Source organism: Phalaenopsis equestris, unplaced genomic scaffold (genome assembly GCF_001263595.1).
Source record: "Phalaenopsis equestris unplaced genomic scaffold, ASM126359v1 Scaffold000096, whole genome shotgun sequence".
Taxonomy (NCBI): Eukaryota; Viridiplantae; Streptophyta; class Magnoliopsida; order Asparagales; family Orchidaceae; genus Phalaenopsis; species Phalaenopsis equestris.
In genome coordinates, this window is record NW_018164538.1 from 321367 (window position 1) to 336853 (window position 15487).

Here is a 15487-nt window from a genome sequence, read left to right on the forward strand (position 1 = left end):
TCTTACGGGCAAACCCCACACCATAAATAGTGCCGGCAGAACCTTATCCAAAACCTCTTTAACTGCTGATGGTCGGCATCTACAATTCATTAATTATTTATTCATCAACCTACAGGAATAAGATGCATGTTATTAATACTGGCAATAACCCAGGAATAACCTACGAATACCCTACAAATAACCTAGGAATAACCTAAAAATAACTTACAAATAACATAAAAATCACCCAGTAATAACCTGCGAATAACCTACGCAGAACTTAAAAATTAACAAAATAATGCCTTAAAACGAACCCAGGAATAACCAAAGAATAACCTACGCATAACTTAAAAATAACCCAGGAATAACCTACACATTACTTCAAAATTAACAAAACAATACCCTAAAAATACCCCAAGAATAACCAACGAATGACCTACGAATAACTTAAAAATCACCTGCAAGTAACTTAAAAATAACTCAGGAATAACCTACAAATAACCTGCACCTAACTTAAAAATCACCTGCAAGTAACTTAAAAAATAAACCAGGAATAACCTAAGAGTAAACTAAAAATAACTCATGAATCAACTTAAAAATAACCCAGGAATAACCTACGAAGAAATACAAATAACCTACAAATAACCTAAAAAAACCCAGGATTAACCAAAGAATAACATACGCCTAACTTAAAAATAACCTACAAATAACTTAAAAAAAAACACAGGAATAACATGGATTAGCTGCCAAAAAGTACTAAATTTCAGAGTAACTCAAAAATAACCCAATAATAACCTAAAAATAACCCATGAATAAACTGGAATAGCTGCCAATAAGTACTAAACTTCAGAGTAACTCAAGAATAACCCGATAAAAGCCTAAAAATAAATCAGGAATAAATTCCAAAATAAACGATGAATAATGCAGAAACAACACAATATTAACTGATTAACGCAGTAGTAACATGAGAATACACTTCTAAGTAATCCATTTATAACCAAAAAAATAACCTAAAAATAACCTAAGAATAAAATGATGACAATTACCAGGACAAGTTTTCCCCTTCACTGCCCTCCTTCATCCTCTTCGCCTCCTTCTTCTTCCTCTGCTTCTTTGACTTCATTGGTTGTTTAACATTTGTCTTCTCAGCCTCTTCTGATACTGTTCTTGAGCTTTCTTCAGTCTGCGCATACTCCAGGCCATCAAACACCATCGTCTTACGGCTTCGAAGCTATCGAATGAGGAAAATGTGAAACCCTAGCAGAGCGAACAACAAAAATGTAGCAGAAAAACCCTAGCGGAAAGTATTTTTGAAACGTCTGTTAGCACTAAATTTTGATGTCACGAGTGAAGGGTGTCCACCCGCATGACTCAGGATAGTTTACGGTTTGTCTGTGATGTCCGATAGTTCAGACACCTACCCGAGACATTTTTGACGGGTGTTGAGGGGCACGTAGTCGGGGTCATTTTACTAGGCTATGACTTTCTCTTAGGTGAAGGCCAGTCGGCATTTGGCATGTTGGACGACTCCGACCGGGGCAAAAAATAATATGTCGCACGTCGCGCGCAATTTTTTGCTCGAATTGGTCCAATTGCTTGACTAAGTGGTCCAGATGACCTCGAATGATGAAACAGACACCCATAGTGTGTCCAGAACGTCAATTTTATTTATGGAGGATGTCCACTTAGCTACAGCTTCGCGGGCGGGGTAAAAATGTGTTAATTATTCTTTTTGGCTTGATGGTAAAAAAAGTGGTCCAAATAATCCCGAACAACAAAACAGACTGTTCCAACGTGTCCGGAACGTCGATTTTAGCTAGGGAGGACATTCATTTCAAAATGACGGCGCTTCTGGGCTAAGATGCGCGGGGAGACGATTATTAAATTAATAATAATAATAATAATAATAATAATAATAATAATATTATTATTATTATTATTATTATTATTTTTATTATTATTATTATATTATAACATATAATATCGTTTCCTCCCACTCTCTCCCCCGATCGCACTCGAACAACGCGTCGTCACCCTCACGACCAAACCCTAGCTGCCAGACTACCGACCTTCACGCCCTGCTCGCCGGCCGGAGCTCCTCACCGTTGTCAGATCTATCCTCGGTCGGCCGTCTGCCACCTCCAGCCGACCTGCCCGAGCTCTCGGTCTTCTCTCTCGTGAGGCTGGCCTAAGCTCCCTCGCTTGGATTCTCACCTTCATCGCCGGCAACCTCGCCGTTCTTCCACCTCCTTGGCCGAACTCTTCACTCATCCTAGCCCTCCCTCTCTCTCACGAAAGGAAGCTCAAAGGCTTGCCTGAGCTCCCTCTCCGGCCCTCCTTGCCGGATCTTCCTTGTAGGCTACGAAGAGGGACGCCGCCGGCCACATTTACCGAGATCTCTAGCTGCTGGTCTAACTTGTTGCCACCTCTCTTCATCTCTCGGCCAACAGCACTTCCGACATTAATTTTTTCTTGCAAACGACATCCCGTCGACCTCCCCTGACTCTGGCGTCCAGATCTCACCGACCCCAGCTTTCTCTCACACAGAGCCCCGAGTTATTGCACCCCTAGCCGCTTGGCCACCCTTCTCACTGGTCGAACTTCCTCCGCAAGCAAAGCCTTTGACGGTGAATTTTCTGCCATCACTTCCTTCATGCGCAGGGCCTGGGCAGCACCTGCCTCTCTCTTTGTCAAAGCTCCTTGTTGTCTTCATGGTGGCGACGGCTTTGCGACACATAGGGTCCCGTTTGACCCCTCGCAAAGGTATATGAGTTGGTCATATTTTTATATGAAAAAACAAAAAAAATTATTTATTTTAAATACCTCTTGCCCTCATAGCCTACTATGTCTTTTTGTTGTCCTGTGCACGTTCTACGAGGCACATTGGAGCATGGATCGGACGCCGGCGAGCTGGGAGCCAGCAAAGAAAACACATCTGCAACCGTCACGGTGGTGAGACTTTCTACCTCCTAGCCAGCCTTAGGAATAGTGGTGTCTAGGCGTGTGGGTTCGATCGCCCACACGGGGTGCGTGCGCCGGCGTGGGTTGGTGCAGCGACGTGCCCGCGTGATGGATCGTTGGATTTTCTAAAGCCAGCCTTTAGGTTAGGACTTCCTGTGAGTGGCCAAATACCCCCCGTAGAGCCAAGTGTCTCCCCTCTTGTTGTGAGCCTTAGCACAAGTCCCGATGGGTCAAAGTCCCTCACTCCCCTTGCTTTAGATTCCTCAGCTTTACTTGGAGAAGTTAGGAGGCCGGACTTGGCAAAGCGAGATAAGCTTTGTAGCTGGCTCGCTTTGCAAAGTCTAGAGGAGTTCACGAAATGAGAATAGCTTTGTAGCTAGTCCATTTCACGACACCGTGGAGAGTTTCCCCCTTGGAGACACCGTGGAGAGTTTCCCTCTTGGTTGGTTCTGACCACCATATCGAGCAACATGTTGTATCAGTTGTACTACCAATCCATGTTTTATCGTAACACTTAGATGTTTGACTACACTCCGAGCATGTTACCTTAGGCTATTCAACCATGTACTTGCTTGCTTGATGCAGGGTCAGGATACATATCTCCTGTACCATTTTACATGCATAGGCAGGATACATACCTTATGTCCTATTTGATAGTTGACTTGACTAATGATATTCACCATGTCAGGTTGCATGCTGAACTAATCTTAGCTCTATGCTAATTTTATTAGTCCATGTTTAAGCGGCTATTCTCAGACTCGCAAAACTCTCTAGCAAGAGTTACCCCACTCAGGTCCGTAAGGTACTATGAGGTTGGATTGCTTTTTTCGTTCGACCCCCTTCAACACCAATTTTGACTAGGTTGATTTTCATCACCTCGTTAAGAGACATGTTGCATTGGTCTAGACTACTTCAGCTGGTCAATCGATCCATGTCAGGTCGTGATGTTTTGATATCCAATGATACCAGAACGTTGTGTACGGTGAGGACTGCTTCGCTCGGCCTAATCGGCTCGTCTTAGATTGCTAGACTACTTTGCTCAGCTAGCATTCAAAACCTCTCAAACCATACAACGTTCTAGTTTGTTCTTTCATGAGGGAGCCTCATCTCATGACGATCCTTTGGCTCCATAGACATATCCTACGATGTGCCTCGAGCCCTACGACCTTAGAGTTTGCTCTGTTATGAGAACATCTTGTCCTTTGACATTTTTCGACTCTATAGCCACCTGCTTCGATGCTTCTTGGACCATACAACGCTCTAGTTAGTCCTTTTATGAGAACATCTTGTCTTTTGACATTTTCGGCTCTATAGCCACCTGCTTCGATGCTTCTCGGACCATACGACGCTATAGTCGGTCCTTTTATGAGATCATCTTATCGTTCGATATTTTGGCTTTAATGTTGGGCTTCTTAACCAACTCGCCTACTTGTTCAAAGAGCGATGTAAGGCCCGACGGTAGTCCTCACCCACATAGCATAGGCATTCAGGGTTCTAACACCTTGGTTGTTTCAGGGTCACGCCTCTACGACCTCTGAACCCGCTGTCCATTGTGGATATAAGTCTCAAGTGCATTCCTCATGGACGACGTCTCTAGTTTTGGCTTCTCAGCCATCTAACTTTGATGCTTCTCGGACCACATAACGCTCCAGTTGGTCCTTTTGTGAAAACACCTCATCATTCAATGTTTCAGCTTTATTGCCCGACTCTTTAGCCAACGTACCTACCTTCCAAAGAGTGACATAAGACCCGACGATAGTCCTCACTAGCGTGGTGCAGGTATTCAAGGATTTAATTCCTCACCCGACTTGGTCATGCCTTTATGGCCCCTGAACCATCAGGATGAGTCATGCCACTATGACCCCTGAACCCAATAGCTTTATTGCTCGACTCCCTAGCCAACCTTCAATACCTCTTGGATGATGATATGAGACTCTTAGCTTTCATCACCAACATAGTGCGGGTGTTGAAGTACGCACCTCGATCAGTTCATAGGAGGGATCAGAGTCTCTTGGCTCTTCCTCCTAACTGATCAATGCAGACTAGTCCTCAGATGTGAAGTAAGTTTCGCTCTGACATTCCTTCTCAATCTGGTCAACCTGCTACCACTTAATGTGCGATGTGAAGCCTGACACTCCTCATTAAAGTAACAGGCGGCTGCATAGCCAACCTGCCTTCTATACATGAGCGACATGTAGCCCGACAGTCCTCATTGATGAAGCACAGGCATTCGAGGGTCTAACCCCTCAGTGTTGTGTGGTCATGCCCCTACGACCCCTGAACCACAGAGTTGAGTCACATCTCTATGACCTCTAAACTCACCCCTAGGTCATGCTTCTACGACCTCTGAACCTATTTTTCTTTGTGGTTACGCCTTTACGACCCCTGAACCACAATGTTGAGTCATGCCTCTATGGCCCCTGAACTCATTTGTAGGTTACGTCTCTAGACCTCTGAACCTACAGGGCGTGGTCATGCCTCTACGGGCCCTGAATCACAATGTTGAGTCATTCCTCTATGGCCCCTGAACTCATTTGTAGGTTACATCTCTACGACCCCTGAACCACTTTTCTGGGTCATGCCTCTACGGCATCTGAACCACTTTTCTGGGTCATGTCTCTACGACCTCTGAACCCATTGTCGGGGTGGATGTAGAACCCATGTGCATTCCTCCCTATCCTCCTAGAAGTGGATTTGGCTCTCGCCGCTTTTTCTTCCTAGTGTACTTTGTTGTTTTTGATCGCTTAGGCTGCGTAGCGTCATTATTAACCTGGGCTTGATAAAAAATTGAGCATCTTCTAACAAGTGCACTGTACCTTGACTGCGCAACACACTTGTTGGGGGTCCTTTATTGGCATCAATTTTTGGATTTCATACATTTGGGACATTCTTTTGAGCAAAAAGCATTGTATTCCACTCTTATGTTGGATAGTTTACGGTATGACCGTGAAGTCCGATAGTTCAAACACCTACCCGAGACCTTTTCGATGGGTGTTGAGGGGCACGTAGTCAGGGTCATTTTGCTAGGCTATGACTTTCTCTTAGGTGAAGGCCGGTCGGCATTTGACACGATGGATGACTCCGACCGGGGGGGGGGAATATTATAAGGAGCGTCGAGCGCACAATTTTTTGCTTGAATTGGCCCGATCGCTTGACAAAGTGGTCCAGATGACCTCGAATGATGAAACAGACACCGCTATTATGTCCAGAACGTCGATTTCATTTACGAAGGATGTTCGCGTGATGGATCACTGGATTTTCTAGAGCCAGCCTTTAAGTTAGGACTTCCTGTGCGTGACCAAATACCCCCCATAGAGCCGAGTGTCTCCCCTCTTGTTGTGAGTCTTAGCACAAGCCTCGATGGGTCGAAGTCCCTCACTCCCCTTGCTTTAGATTCCTCAGCTTTACTTGGAGAAGTTGGGAGGTCGGACTTGGCAAAGAGATATAAGCTTTGTAGCTGGCTCGCTTTGTAAAGTCTGGAGGAGCTCACGAAATGGGAAAAACTTTGTAGCTAGTCCATTTCACGACATCGTCGAGAGTTTCCCCCTTGGAGATCCGGGGAGAAACTCCCCCATATTTCCTCACCAAAGCAAGAGGCGGTGCTGCCGCACATCAAAGGGTCTAAACCTTAGGTCTCCCAGGTGAGGTTGTTAGCACGAGCCCGGTTTGCTATATGCATGTTGGTTTGCTATATATTGCATTTTTGCTTGATGCATGTTGCATTTCACTTAGCTCTGACAAACTGTCCCGACCCGACGAGCATCTCACCTCGCTCTGACTGGCCGCCCTGTCCTGACGAGCATTTCACCTCGCTCTGAATGGCCGCCCTGGGCCGACGAGCATCTCACTTTGGTTCGACCGACTGCTCCGACCCTCTCGACCGATAACTTTGGTTTGACCGGCCACCACGATCCGGTCTACCGATCACTTGTTTGTTTGTTTTGCTTTTGCAATTATATTGCATGTTTGACTGTTTGCATGTTGCACTATATATGTTTGCATTTGCATTTGCATTTGCACTTGAGTGATGCTCCCCAGTGAGAATCACCACTATCTTCGGGTCACTGCCGCCTCGGTACACCTTTCTTCGGGCCACTGCCTCCACGACACGCCCATCCCTTTTGGTCACTACCTCCACGACACACCTTCGGGCCACTGTCGCTACGGTACGCCCATCCCTTTTTGTAACTGCCGCTACGACACACCCATTTGTTCGGGTCGCTGCCTCCACGACATGCCCATCTTCTCCCGAGTCACTGTCTCTATGGTACACTCATCACTTATGTCACATGACTGTCTGCATTTGCATTTGCATGTTTGCATAGGTAGCGAGTCAGGCTCGTAGGAGAGTGACCCGATGTCGGTCGTGATGTCTTAACGAGCATTGCTTGCTGGGTTGATCCCGGTGAGCAATGCGAGTTAAGTCATCGTGATTGACACAAGTATGATAATGCTAAAGATCTAATAGATCTAACTCATGTCACCCCTCTGTGTGACACCCTTTAGATCCTTCAGATCTTTAGGATGGGGCCGGTATGGCAACCCTGTCAAAGTCATACTATACCATGACCTACCCCGCACTTAGATACTAGGTTGACGCACTTTTTGTTACATGGTGTGCTAGGCCAGGATTTAGGATTCTTATGTAGCTTTTTTGATGCCTGACTATTGTTCTCTGTTGGATTGGTTGCCCTAGCCAGATATCTTTCTTTTGCATTATGCTTGTCATGTGCCTGCATGCTGCATATGTGTGGTAGTATGTTAGGGTGTTCTTCTGCAAGGATTCATGCCTATTTATTTGCACATACATAGATACTGTTATAGGGGGAGCAAGTAATGATTTCTAACCCTTTCGCTTGCAGGTGCTATTAGCTCCCCCACTTTTAAGGCATGGCTCATGATACGTTATTTGCATGTGAGCTTTTTTGCTGACACTTGTTTTCATGCAGGATTGAGTCTTTTATTTTTTTATGTACTTTTTAGAGTCTAGGAGAATCCTGTAGCAGATATAAGATATGGGCACGGGTTCCAAGACGTTTAGCGCGGGAACCACATGGAGGGGACCGGGAACTGATGCTCGTGCCCCGTTTCTTAATTCTGCATTTTATATTGATGTATAGATATAGGACCGGGCATGTATATGCGGAGTCCGGCCGCATTTTTCCTTTCTGGGATATGTTGCCGACCCAGTGGCACTGGCCTTTTATTATTTTTATTTGGCTTGCTTTACTTTTTATGTCATATTACATGTCTGCACTTGCATGTGTTTTTCTTGTTTCTTTTTGCGGCTTATCTGGGATTTCATGATACAATCTAGGCTCATTAAAGACCCTAAAATTGTAATTTTCTACAAAATCCTAAATAAAATATTCAAGATAATTAAAATTTAGGATTAAAATATTCAAGATTTAAAAATTTCAACATTTAATTTCCTGCATATAGTAATAAAGCCTCCACAATACTTAAGGACCGCTCTAGATAACTGCATTCATATTTGCATGTCCCGAGGAGGAGTCCCCGTGCTTCTCCAACATTATTGACCCAACATACCGCTTTATAAGTGGTTGTTTAGTGCGCCTAGGATGTTAGAAGACTCCCCAACCTAGACGGGGAGTAAGTTCTTTTGTTTGGAGCATTTCCAGCTTTGTAGCTGAATCTCCACTTTCTTTTCTTTCTTGAGGCATCCTCGCTATTTTGGCAGGTATAAGTCCCACCTTTTGGAGCTCTAGCTTTTAGTCATAGGATAAAGTTTCGTTCCTTTGACCTTAAGGCTACCGAGGTTCTCGTGGACGACGCAATTCACGGATTGCTGACTGAGGATCTCAAGATGTGTTGGGTCGACTACCTTCACGACCAGGTAGACTTAGGGTCCTAATAGCTGTGGATGACGGGTCTGTGGTACCCCGACCAAGTTACCTCTACCTTTTTGGATCACTCTACCTTCCTTTTTGTTAAGCCCCTTTGAGCCCTGTCGCTCCTTGACTTTGTTGATATCATTTTGACGGCCCGATGCCGATGAGTTGCCGCTCATTTGGGATAAGATGATTTGTCCTCTGCCCTTATGGCCCGGACGTGCTTTGACGTGTTTGGATATCCCCGTCAAGATGATTTAGGTTATTCTGTGGGCCTCATATGTCGATGAACCGCTACCCATTCAGGATGTTAGAGACTCACTCTTTGTCCGATTGCTTAGCGCAAGCTTTGAAGCATCGAGACTGTTACCACACGGAATAGCCTTCCTTTAAGTACCTATTGCCTCAGGTTTACAATAATCCAAGCGAAACTTCTTTTATCAAGAGTATTCTTGGATACCCCCAAGATGTAATTAACCAAGTGGGATACGTCCTCTTGGGAGTGCTCTTGACCCCAGAACAGACACCTACACCCCCAGAACAAGTTTTGGGTAGTCTACGTAGGTATTCTTTCGCGGATATCGGTTTTGATCTTGTTTGGGCAGACTTGTTTGGGCAGACACTCTTAATCTATCCTTGCGAGGTTTACCGCATGTAAACTCTCCACGTTTAGTGTTTTCTCTTGTTTGTTGCTTTGTCGTATGTCCATTTTTATTTGATTCTTCTCCTCTTTGAATTACTAATTTGATTCGGGAGGGAGATTTATTCGAATAGGGGAAGTATACGATAATCGACAAGCTGGCGACTCGTTCTAAAATAAAAAAGAGAAAAATGAACGAAAACAACGTCTTCCTCGACATTCTAAATGGCGGGATACTCGAAGTTCCTACTCGAAGATGCGCAGGCTCGTACATCGGGCCGGGTCGGGCTTTAGAGAAAATTTTTTTAATTACGTGGACAACCGGGTCCCACATTTTTCACGCGGACAAATTTAATTTGCCAGCGTACGTTGCGGACCATCAGGTCTCCTGACCGAAAAAGCGCTCAAAGTCGGGGGGTTATGGTGACGTCATATATTTTTAATATTTATTGCGGGTCATTAAAATATAAATATATCAATGAATAGGTCAATAATACGCATGATATCTTCTTGCTTTTATTTACTTTCTTTCCCTTTTTTATGTGTGTGTGAAGTTAGAAATTAAACCAATACTTTCCCCCTACTTTGAGCTTCAATTGAAATAAAAAGTTAAACAAGTTTAATTTCTTTCAAATTTTGTCCTCTAAAGTTTAGATTCTTTTGTTATTCTGCTCTATTTTCCATTTGAAGTGGTGTCATAATTAAGGTTAGAAAGAAAGCTTTTCTTTGGAAAGAAAATCCTATTCTTATTTTGAAAGAATAGTGGACATTTTTTCGCTTGATGTTGTTTTCTATCACAAGTTTTGCAGCTAAAAAAAGAATAGATGAGAATAGAGGGCTATTTTCCATGTGAAGTGAAATAAAAAATGATTATTAAAAATCATATTTGATCATTTTTGCCCTAATTTTATCCCTCTTTGATTCAAGCACCCTAGCAATTTTTAATAGTATATGTTCTAGAATCAATCTTTTAATTTTGAGATGTTTAGGATAAATACTAGTAGATTAAGAAACAAATGAATTCATCTTTTTTATGGGCTATATTAAACCTCATGAATATGTGCAACGACTTTAAGTATATTTTAAATGCATCATACACTTTTCATTTAAATGATTTTTTTGTGAAAGAAGAGTTATGATGGTCTCAAGGTGAATTATTCACAAGTTTGCTTTTATTTTATGTTTGTTTAGGGTATAGAGTTTGGATTGATTGTGATCATAATTTTTTATATGTGAGGTGGTAAGCAGTGTATTATCTCAAGCTCTGAATGCTTCAAGTGTTGGTCTCATTGTTAGATCTTCAGTGTTAGCTAAAAACAGAACCCCTTATTGGACTTGGTAACTTCAACCCTTCCACTTATACCATATATGCTTTTCTAAACACGCTATTTTCTTAAACTTATATGCATGATGAAAAGAAAAATATATTTTCTCTTCTCGTAATATGTTAAAGATGAAAAAGCTTGCACGAGTATTGGATTTAATGCGTAATTGGATAAAGAAAATGCATTGTCATTCATAGGTTATTATCTATTTGGGTCGAGGATATACTTAAAAATTGCATTGTAAAGTAAGGTAATCATGTTTGATCCTCCTTCACTTTAAGAAGTTTTTTTAAAGTTATAACAAATAAATGATTTGGCCTATGGATTAATGATCTCATATTATATATTATGATTTAATTGGAATTCTATATTTAAAAATTGGGTAAACATGTTTAATATCTAGATAGGGATGTTATTAGTACAATTCAAATTGGATGGTTGAATATGCTATATAAATGAAAATTGACCATTGTTTTTCATGTTTCAAGTTGAGCCATGGATAACAGTGATGTAATTGAAATAACTGGAGAGACGGTATGGCCAAAGAGAAATGAAAAAATCTTGATTCAACTGATGGAGATTGAAGTCATTAATGGGAATCGACAAATAATAACTTTCAGTCCATCTACATGGTCTTGCATTATGCATGGACTTGAATCAACTACAAAAAGAAAATACAAACAAGAACAACTGAGAAATAAGTTCAATACACTGAGAACTCATTGGAGAGAAATTTCTAGCTTATTGAAAAAGGCTGGAATTGGTTATGATATAACTGCAGATTAAGTGATTGCATCTGAAGATGTATGGAACAAATTATATAAGGTATTTATTTCATATTATATTTAATCCAAATTTTATACTTTATTATTTACACATTTGTGTTAATCATACTATTCATATATGTCAATAAAAGTGTAAACATATCTAAGAAAAAGAATTGCCAATGTACAAGTTTCTCTGTCGTATTTATGGTGACACAACAGCAATGAGATCTCTGCAACAATCTTCCACCAGAATCCCTTCAAACATTAAAGAGAAAATGAGATCAAATAAATTGAAACAAAACATATGGATAAGAATTATAAAGGACAATTATTGGTTCAACAAGCAAAGATAACACCAATTTCATATGTGATTACCTCTACACTTCAAGTTTTGAGTGAGACTTGAAAAAGTAAGGCTAATATGATGGGGAAAAAAAATTACGTACCTCAACTGTATCTTCCAATGAGAGCTCTGAATTTTTTGTTTGAATGTATGAAGCTTATGAACTGAATGGAAGACCTAAATGACATCAATTACTTGAAAGATTTAAAAAAAGTTCCAGGAAGATACAATATGGATGAAGATATTTCTTCAGATGCCTGATAACAGAAGAAAAGGCTGGAATATTTATCTGAAATGACTAGCTCATCACGATGACCTCTATGAGCCCTCCTTATCTCATGTGTTTGTGTTTTAAATGTGTCATGTTTACTTTTTTCACTTTCATTATTCTTGTCTAATATTTTATTAGCTTGGATTATAACTATGATGCATGTTTGTGATTTCAAATGCTTGTAATGAATGTGTTGATATATCGCTAATATTCATTTGAATTGTTCTACAAGCGATCTATTTTTTTTCTTGGAAATGCAAAAGAGTATTATGATTTTTTATCTTAAAGATTTATTATACGAAGTTTATTTCTCAAGTTATTATTTTGTTTGTTCTTCATTGTTTATCAATTCATACTACAGGGTATATGGACCCAATATCAAATTTTGAAATTGATGTTGAAGAAGACTTCAGCTAAAAATTGCTTTTACTTAATTTGTTGATTATAATAAACATTATTTAACAAAAGAACCATTTCGAACTTCTACTATTCAAGGTCATGAGTATGTAAATGAAGTGCTGTAGACATCCAACTCATTGCTTCAAAAATTATAAAATGGAACCTCAAGTGTTTATTAATTTATCTACCTTGTTGAAGTGTGAAAGTCTCTCTGGAGATGACCAACTTGCAAATTTTCTATTGATTTTATCACATAATGAATGCCTAAGAGTGGTTGCTGAACCATTTACACATTTATTGGTGACATGCCCATGACATTTCAGAAAGAATTTGAAAGCAACTTGTAAATTGGAAACTGAGATTATTATTCTACCATTTGAATTCATCCTGAAATCCAATATATTCATGTCGGTCGTCATACGACTGGATGCGGTTTAATTTAGTGTAATATAATATTTAGAAATTAGGTATTTTAATTTGAAAAAAATGGGGTTAAACTGATCTCATTGATTCTTACAGTTTGGATAATAGAGCTAACCGCGAGTAATGTACCACCCTGAAAGGTAATACTACTTGATAATAAGCTCAACTAAATAAACTATAGAAATAAATGACTTCCGTTTGATCTGCAAGTTTGAATGATGACTGATAAATTCCCCTATCAGATATGGGAGTCAAATAGGGTTTCTTTTAAGTCTGGGTTCTTTTAAGTTCCCTATATGGGTAAGCCCCTATAGTTAATTACATCTTAAGCGAACAGATCACTTAAGAAAACTCTCAATAAAAATCAGGAATTTTTTATTTTCATGAGTTCAAAATGAAGAGTTTTCAACGAACATGGTTATGAAATTTTCAATATGGATTGGTTCAAAGGTGAAAGATTTTGTTTTAATAATCAAAGGAAGAAAAGTAGGGGAGATTAAAGGTTCAGAATAGGTTCTTGGAAATTAATCCCTCTTGATTATGCTAATATGCAAAGTACAACAATAATTCAGATTATATTTCACTTATATTTTCTTACTTTGCAACAAAACTAAAAACTTGATCCTGAAGAAAAATAAGAATTAACTTTTAATTTATATATATTAGGAGTAAGTATATGTATCATTATCAAGTAATATAGGACTTTTTTATTAAGACCTGAATATCGAACCCACAGGGAATTTATACAATATGCATTTTTAGAAAACTTTCTATTTTTTAAAAAGATAATTATATAAACTTAATATATTTTACAGTAACAAAAATTCAAATATTTTTGGTATTTTTGATATTTTGATAAAATAGTAACAATTTAGAAAGATAACTAGAGTTTTGTAGATGAAAAGCCACTAAATTTGAAAAATATCTTTCTCCTTATCATGAATTAGTAGTAAGTATAATAATTCTGTTGTGGAAGAATGCAAACTGTGTTGTGCCAAATATGAACAATTATATTCTTGACCTTTATTAGAGATGATATAAAGAACATTGGCTAATTTAAAGTTTGAATAGTTCTGAAGACCAACTAGGCAGGGAAGATACCAGCTCTCACTCTAGAGTTCCTTCGATTCCCTCCACCTGGGGGCCAACATCTCGTATCAGAACCAAAAAAAGAAACTAAGTTGGGGGCTTTAACCTATCACTTTAAAGTCCTGTAACCCTACACCCTTCAATGAATATTTCTCTATTTATTTGCACTCAATCAAAAGAACTATATTCTCATTCATACAACCTCATATGATTCTTTTCAATTGTTGATTAAGACAATACCAGCCCGGTTCTTACATGTTCTCACAACAAATTTTAGCATCTGGATTGGTCAAATCAAGAAGTAAATGAAGTGCATGGATTTAAATCATCACAACTTCTTCTAACATTAAAGATCAATACTCTCCACAATTTCCATCCGAAACTTAATTACTTATCATTTTAAGAAGAATAATAAAGAAAACTACTCAGAATCAATGGAGAAAATAAAACCACACTTTAGTTTAAAAGAAGAAGTCATTGTCAAACCAACAAGAACTCTCAACTAAAACCAAAAGTACTCAGAATTACTGCGACAGCAAGGAACTTGGGGCAGACTTCATGGGCAGCTCATTCAAGATCTTTGTGTAGTTTAAATAACAATCTTTAAGATTCCGAGGTTGTCTTTTATGATATAAAACATCTCTTTTTGTTAGGCTCCTGCATAACCTCAGATATGCAGCATGTCCTAACTTGTTTTAGGATTCTGAGGTAGTCACTCGACGTAAAACCTCCTATCTTTCTAGGCTTTTTGTGTAGATCTTCATTACATAAATATAAGCCCTAATTAATAAAACTAACAAGAGTTAAATTAAATTAATATCATCATAAATTGAGCCAAATATTATGATAGTTTGGGGGATTATCAAGAACCTACCCTGGATCTTTAATCTCCCCTACTTTTCTTCCTTTGATTCTTAAAGTAAAATCTTTCATATTTAAACCAATCTCTATTGAAAATTTCACAATCATGTTCATTGAAAACTATTCCTTTTGGGTTCATGAAAATAAAAGATTCCTGATTTTTATCGAGAGTTTTCTTAAGTGATCTATTCGCTTAAGATGTAATTAACTATATGGACTTGCCCTTATAGGGAACTTAAAAGAACCCAGACTTAAAATAAACCCTATTTGACTCTTGACAGCGACTTTATATAAAAATAAAAGAATTTGACACCACTACTAGAAGATTTAAATCCCCAGCAACGGCGCCAAAAACTTGACAGCGACTTTATATATGCTTAAAAATACAAGAATTTGACACAACTACTAGAAGATTTAAATCCCTGGCAACGGCGCCAAAAACTTGATGCAACTTTTAATATGCAAGAATTTATGAACCCAGATTTATATATTTATAATGATTTTGTAAAGTCATAATTTCAAACGCAAGTATACGTATCGCTCAAGTAATACAAGGCTCTAGTGGAGTCCCGTTTAT

At 39.5% G+C, this 15487-nt stretch overlaps 1 pseudogene; it reads left to right on the plus strand.

Moving 5' to 3' along the window:
• The first annotated feature begins 2823 nt into the window (after window positions 1–2823).
• The window catches only part of LOC110020396, a 25534-nt pseudogene continuing 12870 nt past the window's right edge, over window positions 2824–15487 (plus strand).